Below are 11307 nucleotides of genomic sequence, written 5' to 3' on the forward strand. Positions count from 1 at the left end.
AGATATAAAATAGAACAATTTGAAGACATTGTTAAATGTGGCTACAACTCTGAGAAAGTAGATGAGGACTTGGGGAAATGGTTCAATGGCTAAGACCTCTTGCCCCACAAGGATGAGGGCCTGAGATGGTTTGTTTTGCCTTGAGTTCCATCCCCAGAGCTCAGGTGAATAGGTGGGCATGGGCACACACACCTACAACATGAGCCTTTTCAAAAAAAGAGATAGTAGAAGTGCTGAGGCTCACAGGTCAGCCAGCCGGATGGAAAAAGGCAGCTCTGGGTTAAGCACAAGACTCTCCCTTTCAGAAAGGCTGATAAGCAATGGGAGAGGACACCTGATGCTCTGCTCTGGTCTCAGCACACATGTGCATGGGGCACAAGCATCTACTCACACACATATGCACATAGCACACCATATCACACACAATCTCCAAACACATACACACACACATGAGCACACATGTAGATGAAAACACATAAACACCAGTCATCTGGAGAAGTAAAGTTCAGAAGTTCAGGATCTTTTAGTGCCCTGCTCAGTGCCAATCTTCTTCAAATAATCATTTCCATATATTGACATATTTGGAAAATTGCATAAAATATACAATAAATATACATTCCCATATTTTTTAAATAAAAACAAAATGTTCATTTAAAAGAAGTAATACCATACTATATTTTTGATTCTGTATTATACATGTTAAATCTTATGTATGGATACATAAAATTAAGTAACACACCTGGTTATTATACTTTGCACACTTCCCCCAGTAAAATTGGTTGGAATTAATTCTGTTTGACTCAAATCAGACTCATCTTCTTTGACTACTGTGGCTCGGCACATCACAACACTCACCCGTGAGCCCCGAGCAGCTGCTGTAGCAACCTACTTCAAAATGACGCTTCCTTGTTTATCTGAGGCTTAAGTTGTAGACTAAAATGTTAGAATTTTATATCTCCAGCTTTTAACTTTGGACTTTTTGTTGTTTTCACATACTTTTCTGTAAAGCCTTAGTAACATTTACTGGTGACCTCAGATTCTTCTATTTTACTATTTCTATGGAGGGTAAGTATCTTAACTGCTGAGCCATCTCCAGCCAGGATTAGGTTTTTGGCCACTTGATTCCAGCTGGCACATTGTTTTGGGAGGTTATGGAAGCAACAGGTCACAAGAGGTGTCTTGGAAGGCGATAGCCACTTCTGAATCCATGTTTGTATACGCTGCTTCCTGGTCAGTGCCACATGAAGATTCTCGACCACAAATTTCCACCATTGTAAACTCTGCTTCTTTTCCAACACGATGGACTGAAACTTCCCCAAAGCTGTTAGCCAACACAAGCGCTTCCTACCTGAAGCTCCCCTTTCCGGGTGTTTTGTCACAGTGATGAAAAAAAATAACTAATCAAAGGACCACAGTCCTTTTATTACCACAGTATAATAAGGCTCGATAGGCTTAACATCATCATTTATCAAGAGTCTTAACAACCTTTTAGAAAAATAGATCTTTTGGGATTTAAAAGAGAATAAGATTACTCTATATAAGTATTATGACAATAATTTTATTCCCATTCTAACAAATGGGGAATGATTTTAATGGCTGACACCAGAACTCACATTACAATTTTTATTTCTATTCATTTTATATATTTTTCATTTCTTTTTTGAAAATATTTTATTTATTTATTTATTGGGGAGAAAGAGAAGGAGGCAAATAGAGAAAGAGTGGACATGCCAGGGCCTCCAGCCACTGCAAACAAACTGTAGAGTGCCCCTTGTGCGTCTGGCTTGTGTGGGTACTAGGGAACTAACTGGGCCCTTAATCTTCTCAGGCAAGTGCCGTAACTGCTAAGCCATCTCTCCAGCCCCTTTATTTCTATTCTTGATCAAGAAAGATACTCTAGGATTTAGAACACAAGAAACACCAAAAGAATAGAAATTTGTTTAGATTTACTTGACAACCTTAACTATTAAAGTTACAGTGATAAAAGATTTTACTTCACTTGAAGCTATTTAATTGTGAAAACTAAATCATAAGTGTATTTGCTCACAGCAATCATTTTTCTCCCTTACTCTATGAAATCATAATTTTTTCAAGGAAGGTGAGAAATGTACTAAGTTAAAAAAAAAACCTTTGGCAAATCAATACAGTACTCTTTAACACAACAAAATAATGTTTCTGTTGGAGTCATACATACATATGCTAATGCTAATTTACACCCCAAAGATGTCATTTAAGTACCAAATTGAAACACCATGGTTCTTAGCAGAGCCAGTTATTTTACACAAATTGCTGTCACCTGAAGCACACAGGTTCTCCTCACAAGCATGCCATGTAGCTACAGCAAGCAGTAAGGCGGCTGTGTGCACCAAGCGGAGGGGAGGAGATGAGGGGAGGACTGCAGTGTTGCGGGCTCAATCCACAGCCAGGCAGAGAGCCAGCCCTGAAGAGCGCCCCCCGGAGACTCAAGATCAGTATCAATTTCTTACAGTACTTTACAAAAGCTGTTAGTTGTTCACATGAGCACCACAGCCCTCAAAATCAAACAGTCGCTTCAAGCCACTCTAGCCTCACAGGACCCTTTTGATTTCAAAGCCCCACACCTTTTATTTTCATCAAGTCATAGCCTTACCCCACCTCATTTAAACAACAAAAATTATCTAAAATATTTTTTGATCATCTCTTTCCATTCTTTATTATTATTATCATTATCATTATTATTAGTTATGTACACAGTGTATAAACAGCCATGTTGGTATCGTTAGCCTCCTCCCTGTTCTCCCCCATCCGCATGGACCCTCCTCATTGGGGAATGTGGGTCGTGCCTGATGGGGTTAGCCATCAGTTATGGGGAAGAGGCAATGTCTCTGTGCATAATGTCTCAACTTGTGGCTCTAACAATCTTTCCGTCTCCTCTTCCGCAAATTTCCCTGAGCCATGTTGGGTTCATTTTAGGTCTGCTTCAGTGATGGGGTCTTGGGAACCTCTGTGTCTCTGGATATCTGGTTTGGTAGGAGTTGAGTGTTCTCTGTGTCTATCTCCTTCACCCTTGTGCTGGTACCAGGTTCACCATGAAAGCTCATTTCCCCCAACTTCTCCCGGTTCCAGCTGGGATCCTGGTGAAGTGCCATGCTCTTTTTCTTTTTTTTTAAATAACGGATAAATACGCTGTTAGCTTGGAGACCCTGGGACAGGTCTTGGCGGTCATGTCTCTCCCAGTGAAGCTGCCACTATAGGAGATCTTGGGCATCCTCTTGCCAAAGAGACAAGTTCCTCAATCTTGGCATTAACTTAAGGATCACGCACTCCATTGCTTCTCGGCCTTTCCTCTCAATATGAGATTGGGCGCTGGCCATCAGTCCTGGGAGGGAGCTGCTCTGGTTGACTTCTTTCACAGTGATTATGGTTTCCTGGGTCAAAACAATCCTGGCACAAAACACACCAGAGCCTCGATGACCCAACTTGCATTTGTTGAAATCACTTATGAGAAACGTGAATAACTGCAGAGTTCAGAGGCGCTGTCCTCTTCACCGGGTCAGCCACAGAGTGCTCCTGCTCATATTATTTCAGTTCTTGCTGCACCAACAAGAGACTTCACGAAGGAGGCCAGCCCCCACTCTGTCCTGAGAAGCCTGTGGCTGTAAGCTTTCCAGAAGGATCTATGCATCGGTGGGGCACGTCAATGCCAACCACACTCAGGTTCATCGGGTTTGGGTATTCCTGCATGGCAGCGATAGTAAGAGTTTCCTACAAGTGATCAAAAACGTGCTTGAAAGTCCAGATCTCCATGGTGTAGGGGCCTACCCAGTGTCCAGCAAAGAAAATGAACTCCTAAAATCATATTTGTAAGTAAATAATATTTCCAAAATGAGGCTAGCTTTTGGGCTTGCTTACCTGATCATAAATGCTGCTTGTATACTATGTCCATAACTAATAAAAAAGAATTACATATACTACAAGCATAAAAAAGTAGTCTCATTGACCAAAAGGTACTTTCTCCTAATGATGAGGAAACAATTTATTCTAATTGTTATGTCTGAAAACAGTTAAAGTCACAAATTATGTGCCTTAAATCTTAAACATTTTGTGATACTTTGTCACAAAATATGTACAACAAAGTAACAAACTATATATGAGTGTGTGCATTAAGAAACCTAAAATAATTCCATTTTAAATTTACAATTTTATTTATAATTATATAGTGTTGAAAATAAGCCAGGACTGACAATTACTCATTTTCATTATTGCTCCATGTGAATCTGTACTCCCCTATCTTTCTCCGTGTAAGAAAACTGAATTCTGCTTAATTCTTTTGCTGTGTCCCACTTCCACTGAAGCACATGCTTGGCATGCTCTCCCTGGTAACTTCTCCACTGAATGCTGAAAGCGCAGGAGCTCGCGAGGGTAGCATTTACTGCCCTACATCCTGGACTCTGTCACTCCAGTCCTTGACATTTAGCCTTGTGTTCTTGCTGAGATCTGCAGCAGAGATCACAGCACCCTCAAAACTAAGCATGCCAAGATGTAAGAATGATGATTTGCATAGCAGTGTTTGTAACAGCCTCAATTTTGTTATAAACTTGAACCCCAAACCTGTCATCCACTACACGGTCGAAAACTGAGGCCAGAAGAGTTGTCATTTTGACTATAATGGAATATTCTACTCTAAGAAGCTATGAAGTAGACCCACCATGCTGGCTTAGAAATGAGACTAAATTACATGAAATAAACAATGTATATCAAAGGCCTGTATTCAGTACCATAATTTTTACATAAATAAAAAAATCTTGCCTGTGTGGTGCCACAGGCCTTTAATCCCAGCACTCAGGAGACAGAGGTAGGAGGATTTCTGTGAGTTCAAGGCCACCCTGAGACCCTATAGTGAATTCCAGGTCAGCCTGGGTTAGACTGAGAACCTACCTGGAAAAAAAAAACAAAAAACAAAAAAAAACCTCCAGGCCTGAAAAGATGGCTCAGAGGTTAAAGAGCTTGCCTGCAAAGCCTAAGGACCAAGTTCAATTCCCCAGTATCCTGTAAAGCCACATGCACAAGGTGAATCATTCATCTGTAGTTCATCTGTCGGAGGCCCTGGTGCATCATTTCTATTGTTCACTGTATATCTGTTTCTTTCTCTCTCTCTTTAATAAATATATAAATAAAATATTCTAAAAGAAAGTCTATATCCAAAAGATTGTTAGTACATATGCATAAAGGAAATATATCCACAATTCACAAAATAAAATGGAAAAATAACATATTTGAGGTAATATATGGAATCTAGTCACAGGGTCAAGAGATAGTTACCTACAAAATATATCTAGCATTTTTTTTTAATTGAAAACTGGTATGAGTAATTGTCCTTAAAGGTGGAATATTTTGTAAGGTAAGGAAAAGAAAGAAGATAGCATGGCTGGGAATATCTGTTCATAAGAATTTTTAAAGCTAGTGAAGAAGTTCTATAGAAGTTCTATTACTTATCTAAATGCTGATTTTCAGAGATAATTCCTTCACAGTTACTTGTAAAAGTATAAATATTTTTATAATTTATCTTTTGCTCCAAATTATTGTACAATTATTTTTATTTAAAAAGTTTTAGAAAAGGGAATAATATATTTAACCTGTGAATTATGTGCTGTTTTGAAACCAAGTCTGCATTTGTCTAAATTTTCCCCTCTCATAATTTCAGCAGAGGATTTCTTAACTTTTAAATTCACTACAAATTCTGCATATCTTACAGAAAATGCCATTTTATAATCTATATGCCATTGTGCTTAAGGACTGCCTCATATGCAAACATATAATAACAAATTATAACAAAATTTTGAATCCACATAAATATTTCTGTAATAATATCACATTTTCTGTGTCGTAAGTCCTGTTTTATTTTAATCCTTTTCTGGGTACATTCTTATTAAAAGTAACCAGTTTCATGCTTCACAAGGTTTTTACCACATTTAGAGCTGTGTTCCGAGCAGTACTTACCACATTCTCATAAAAGTTTTCTGGAAACACTACTGGAAATGTCTTTGTTTCCTACAATATCATTTACTGAGCAACCTCTGCAGCCCCAAATATTAACGTCTTTAATAAGAAAATTAATTAATTATTAATAGACCATTGGATTCTGGAAAAATGCTTTTCCCATAGATCATCCAATTCCAAAACACACCCTATCATTATAGCCTTGAGAGTCACAATTACTATCCCTGAAAGTCACTTGAGAAAAATTATGTCTAATTTCAAGGTGGCATAATATTAATTTATTTTGATGAAATGACTATCTCAATTAAAAGATACTTAAGACTAAAAGAAATACTTGGGCTTAAAGATAATTCTAATGGAAAAAATGTTTCCAATATGATGAGTATACTGAAGCTGTTTATTCTGTGTGGGGTAATTACAGTGAATTAATCCCAAAATAAATCTTGATAATTTCACTCTACCATCCACAATATCGTTTAATATTGATCAAAATAAGAGGTAAGTGTGGGAAGCTGGCTCAGTTTGGTAAATTGCTAGCCATGTCAGCATGAGAATGTAACTTTGCATTCCAACATAAATGCCAAGTGTAGTGGTGTGGGACTGTAATCTACATGCTAGGACTTTCTGGTATCAATATTTCACACACACATACATGTGCAGGTGCACCTGCACAGACACATGCACCCCTACATGTATGAACACGCATGCACACATGCATACCATACACACACAAATAAAACAATAATGAAAATGTAAGTAATGGAAGAGTTTTGTCAGGAGAAATACTCTAAACAAAATGGTGTATTGAATGCTTACACAGAAAAAAGTTCAGTCACACTATGATAGGTATGTATAACAAAGTATTTCAAAATGTCATTGCCTACTAAATGGCAGATTACCACATAAGGACATTTTGTCTATATCAAATCAGTTTCAATGTTCACTATTATAATGAAGAATATTATCATAAAATCAGCAAAATGTGAGTACTGATTTGGAGAAGTTGGCTTCTCAAGGACAATGTCTATAATACTAGAATATGCTTGTTTCTGTGCAGCAAAAAGAAGAGAAGCCTTCCATAGTCCTCACAGGGCAAATAAAAAAAAAAATATTCAGTTTAAGGAAATCCAACAGCAAATAAAATAATATTTGTGAAAATGATTTTTTGGCCTTAAAAAGAAAACACAGGAGCTGGATCAAGTGCTCAGCAGATATGACACTTGCCATCAAAGCCTAATGAACTGGGTTCAATTACCTAGTACTGACATAAAGTCAGATACACAATGTGTTGCATGCATCTAGGATTCAGTTACAGAAGCTAGAGGCCTTAGTGCACCCATTTTCTCTCTCTTTCTCCTCTCTCTCTCCTTGAAAATAAAGAAATTAATAAAATATAGTACTTATCCAAGGCAGAAACTTGAGGTCACATACAGACATTGGCTCTCCTTTCAAATAATACTGTAAAAGTGAAATATAAATTTACCAAAACCACTAACAGCCTCTAAAAATAAATATTTTAAATATTCACCAGCTTAGTAGCAATATAAACTTTATAATTTTTTACTGAGTATAAGTTTTACTGAGTAAGTAATATTACTTTTTCAAGGAGCTACAAGTCAGAATCATAATTCCTAAATATTTTCATTTAAATTTTATATAATTATATATTTATAATATACAGAATTATGTTTTGAATTGAATATATATTTTGGTATTCAAATACATGTTTAAATTATTGACCTAGTGTTGTTGTGTGACTTCAGATGCACCCATGCCACCACATTGCACCATCTGGAGGTCTGACAACAACTGTCAGGTCACTTCTTGTTTTTAACTTCATTTGAGGCAGGATCTCTCACTGATCACTCTTCACAGCAAGACTCAGAGAACTTTTCTGTCTCCCTGCTTGCTATAGGCATACTGGGATTACTTGAAGACCTCTACCGCTTTCAGCTTTTGTGTGGGACGTGAGGACCAAAACTTTGGTACACTACAAAGATATTTGCTCATCCATGTTTTCAGCTGCTCAATTCATAAAGTCATAACAACTGGAATCTTCCCAGGTGCCCATCATTGCACGAATGAATAACAAAGTTGGGGTACATATACAAAATGGAACTCTCCTCAGCAGTAAGAAAAAAAATGATACAATGAAATTTGTAGGAAAATGGATGGACATAGAACAGAGAACACTCAGCAACTCCACACAATCACAGACAGACAAATGTGACATGCTCTCACTCACCTGTGGTTCCTACCCCAGATCAGACTGAGTTGCTGGCATACTGGATGAGCAACTTCATAGATCAATGAGCCCAGGCAATAGAGATGGAGGGTTTTGGGGGTAAAGAGAAGAGGAGGTTGTGGGGCAAAATAAACACAAAACTAAACCCCAAATGAACTGGTACCATAGAAACCTTTCTCCTTGAAGGTAAACCAAAAGATGTAACCCTCAACAGAAATATATAGGAAGCATCAGAAAAAAAGGGCCCTGGAGAGAGTGGGATGAAGCTTACTTTTTTTTCTCTGGCATGTACCTCCCAATACCAGAAATTGGTGGTACCCGCAGTGAGACGTTGATCAATTGAGTTGAGTTGAGTTGAGGAGAGACCTATGAGATCCCCACAACAAGACAGGCTTCTGTCAAAGCATCTACCTGCCCAAGGTAAATAGTAAAACCATATTGCTGAAGATATCATATGCTTCTGACACAGAATATGGAAAGACCTGGCTGGATTCTAGAAGAGAGCCAGTCCCCAGACAATTCGTTCATCTAGTGCTGGAAAGTGCTACATGAGCTGCTGGGGGAAATGACCAACAAGGTTGTGAACAAGCAGGAGTCTAAGATACTGAGAAACAACCAGTCTGAAAAAAGTACGTAGCAGCGGAATGGTGGCACACAGTCTTGGTGGTAACCAATGGCTTTCAGATTGGCTAAGCAATCAGCTCAATGGAAAGGAACCCATATCCGGACATGGGAACCAGGTCTGAATACTATGGAGACAAAAATTATGCTCTCCAGTAACAAGCTCCCACTAGTCTTTGACTAAAAAAGGGGCCACAGCCATCAAAATCCCCCTAAATTAATGATATGAATCCAGTTTCACCTTTGCTGACTTCAGTCTTCATTGGAAAATCTGTTTTCATTTTTCAGAAGGTAGAAAGACCCAAGGAGATAAGCCAACCCTCATATTTCATCCAAGGCCAAAGTGAAACCACAGAGGAAGTGTGGAGCTGAGCAAGAGTGCTCCTCCCATGGGGAGCTTGACAATCAGTGCCAGAGTGATGAAGACAGATGCTGAGGATACTTAACACTTACCAAAGCAGAGCTCCAGATCAATGAAGTAGACTTAAAACACATCCACCAGGGCACAGGGGATTTTTCAGAAGTGGGGGCAGAAAGATTATAAGAACCCATGTTGGGACATCATGCCCAGAGGCACTGCCTCCACCCAATAACTTCTGCTCCTACAATGTGTAACCCACGGCCCCAAGGAGAATGATAGCAACCCCACTGAAGTGGGCCTCCTGCAGAATGGGGCAAGGAGGAGGGAAATGATGGGACCAACACATGATACATCCATATAAATTATGTTTGTAATTTAAAAAGCACAAAAATGTGAGTTTTATATTTAGGTATCGATCTTCCTAGATTAAAGAATATTTAGCAACTTGCAAACACATTTCTTGGGGTATGACATTCACCCCCCCCCAAAAAAAAAGCATGAGGTTCTGAGTAGAGTAGATGGGAATCTTCCAATTACAAGGGTCCTTGAAGGAAGATAAAGTTCACTTCAGCTACTGGGATGGGTGGTTTTCCCTCTGCCTTGGTCATGGAGGACTGCCACCACTCTGACTCTGAATGCCAGGTTACACAAGCATCCCCCCCGTGCTGAGGATTTCAGCCTTACATTGAGACTGCTTCCAGTGGCTTTCAAGGTTCTGAGGCCTTTGCTTGGAATAAGATATGGTTCAGGTGTCCAGGCATATAGCTTGCAGAAAGTGTACAGGGGCTGCTCAACCTTCCTAATCATATGATATAAATCTCTTAATAAATCCCCTCCCTTAATAAAATTAAGACAAGATACAGGGAGATGATTCAGGTATCTTCATCACAGTCTTATGAGAATAATCTTGTGGACTTTTTAGGTGAGGTCAGGTGTGGTAAGTGAATACCATGTTGGTGAGCCCACTCTTGTTTATGGCTGGCTGTATACTCAGTTTGTTAGTTTATTAGAGCCACTGGGCTCTAATAGGGTTGACCTGGATGATATCCATCTAACAGTTCATCCTACCCACTTGATTTACTTTTATTTATTTATTTGAGAGAGAAAGAAGACAGAGCAAGAGAGAATACAGGGCCTGCAGCCACTGTAATAAACTCCAGATGTGTATGTCACTTTGTGCTTTTGGCTTATGTGTGTCCTGGTGAATTAAACCTGGGTCCTTTGGCTTTGCAGGCAAGCACCTTAACAGCTAAGCCATCTCTCCAGCTCCTCCCCCACACTTGGTTTTTAATATCATCTGCTTTCACAAAGATATTAAAATCTTCTTCCTTCAAAATCCTTCCTCATCCAGCCAAAACATTTGTTAGCATTTTTTAACATAATTCAACTTCTCACCAGTTTTGCCTTCTAGGAAAAGTGCACAGTAAGCTCCAGAGTTAAAATCATCTTCACTATTGCCCTGCAAGGATGTCTCAAAGAGGGCCCATGATGTGATGCCTGCCCACTTTCAGAGTGCTCACCGAATGTCCACTGTAATTAAGACTGAGTACTTTCTCCTGGGTAACTGACATAGGCTCTGGACCTCACCACTCTCCCACTGTTACTTTAAGCATCATTTGATCTGTTGTGTAATATGGTCAAGCAAGCATAATAGCTCACAAGGCAGCCTGGGACTATTAAAGAGCCTTATCTTTTTCTGAGCCCCAATCAAAGCTACAGATGTTGGAGATTTGGTAGGTAAATGGTTCAGCTGGTAAAGTGCTTGATAACGCAAGCACCACAACCAGAGTTTGAATTCCCAGAACCTGTATAAAACCCAGGTGTGACAGTGCACTTGTAATCCCAGCGTTAGAGAGCCAAAGACAGGATCTCTAGGAATTGCTGAATAGCTAGTCTAGCCAAAGTGGTGCACTCTAGTTCATTAAAAAAATCATGTCTCAACAAACAAGGCTAGCTGTGTATAGTGGCCCACACCTTTAATCCCAGCACTTGGGTGGCAGAGGTAGGAGGGTCACTGTGAATTTGAGGCCACCCTGAGACTCCATATGAATTCCAGTTTGCAGTGACTAGAGGCCCTGCTGCATCCATAGACACTCTCTCT

General features: G+C 39.2%; 1 pseudogene; it reads right to left on the reverse strand.

Annotated features, from left to right (window-relative positions):
* Positions 1–3201: 3201 nt before the first annotated feature.
* LOC123454078 lies at positions 3202–3786 on the reverse strand (annotated as a pseudogene).
* Between the last annotated feature and the right edge of the window lie 7521 nt (positions 3787–11307).

This window comes from Jaculus jaculus, chromosome 13 (assembly GCF_020740685.1).
Source record: "Jaculus jaculus isolate mJacJac1 chromosome 13, mJacJac1.mat.Y.cur, whole genome shotgun sequence".
Classification (NCBI taxonomy): Eukaryota; Metazoa; Chordata; class Mammalia; order Rodentia; family Dipodidae; genus Jaculus; species Jaculus jaculus.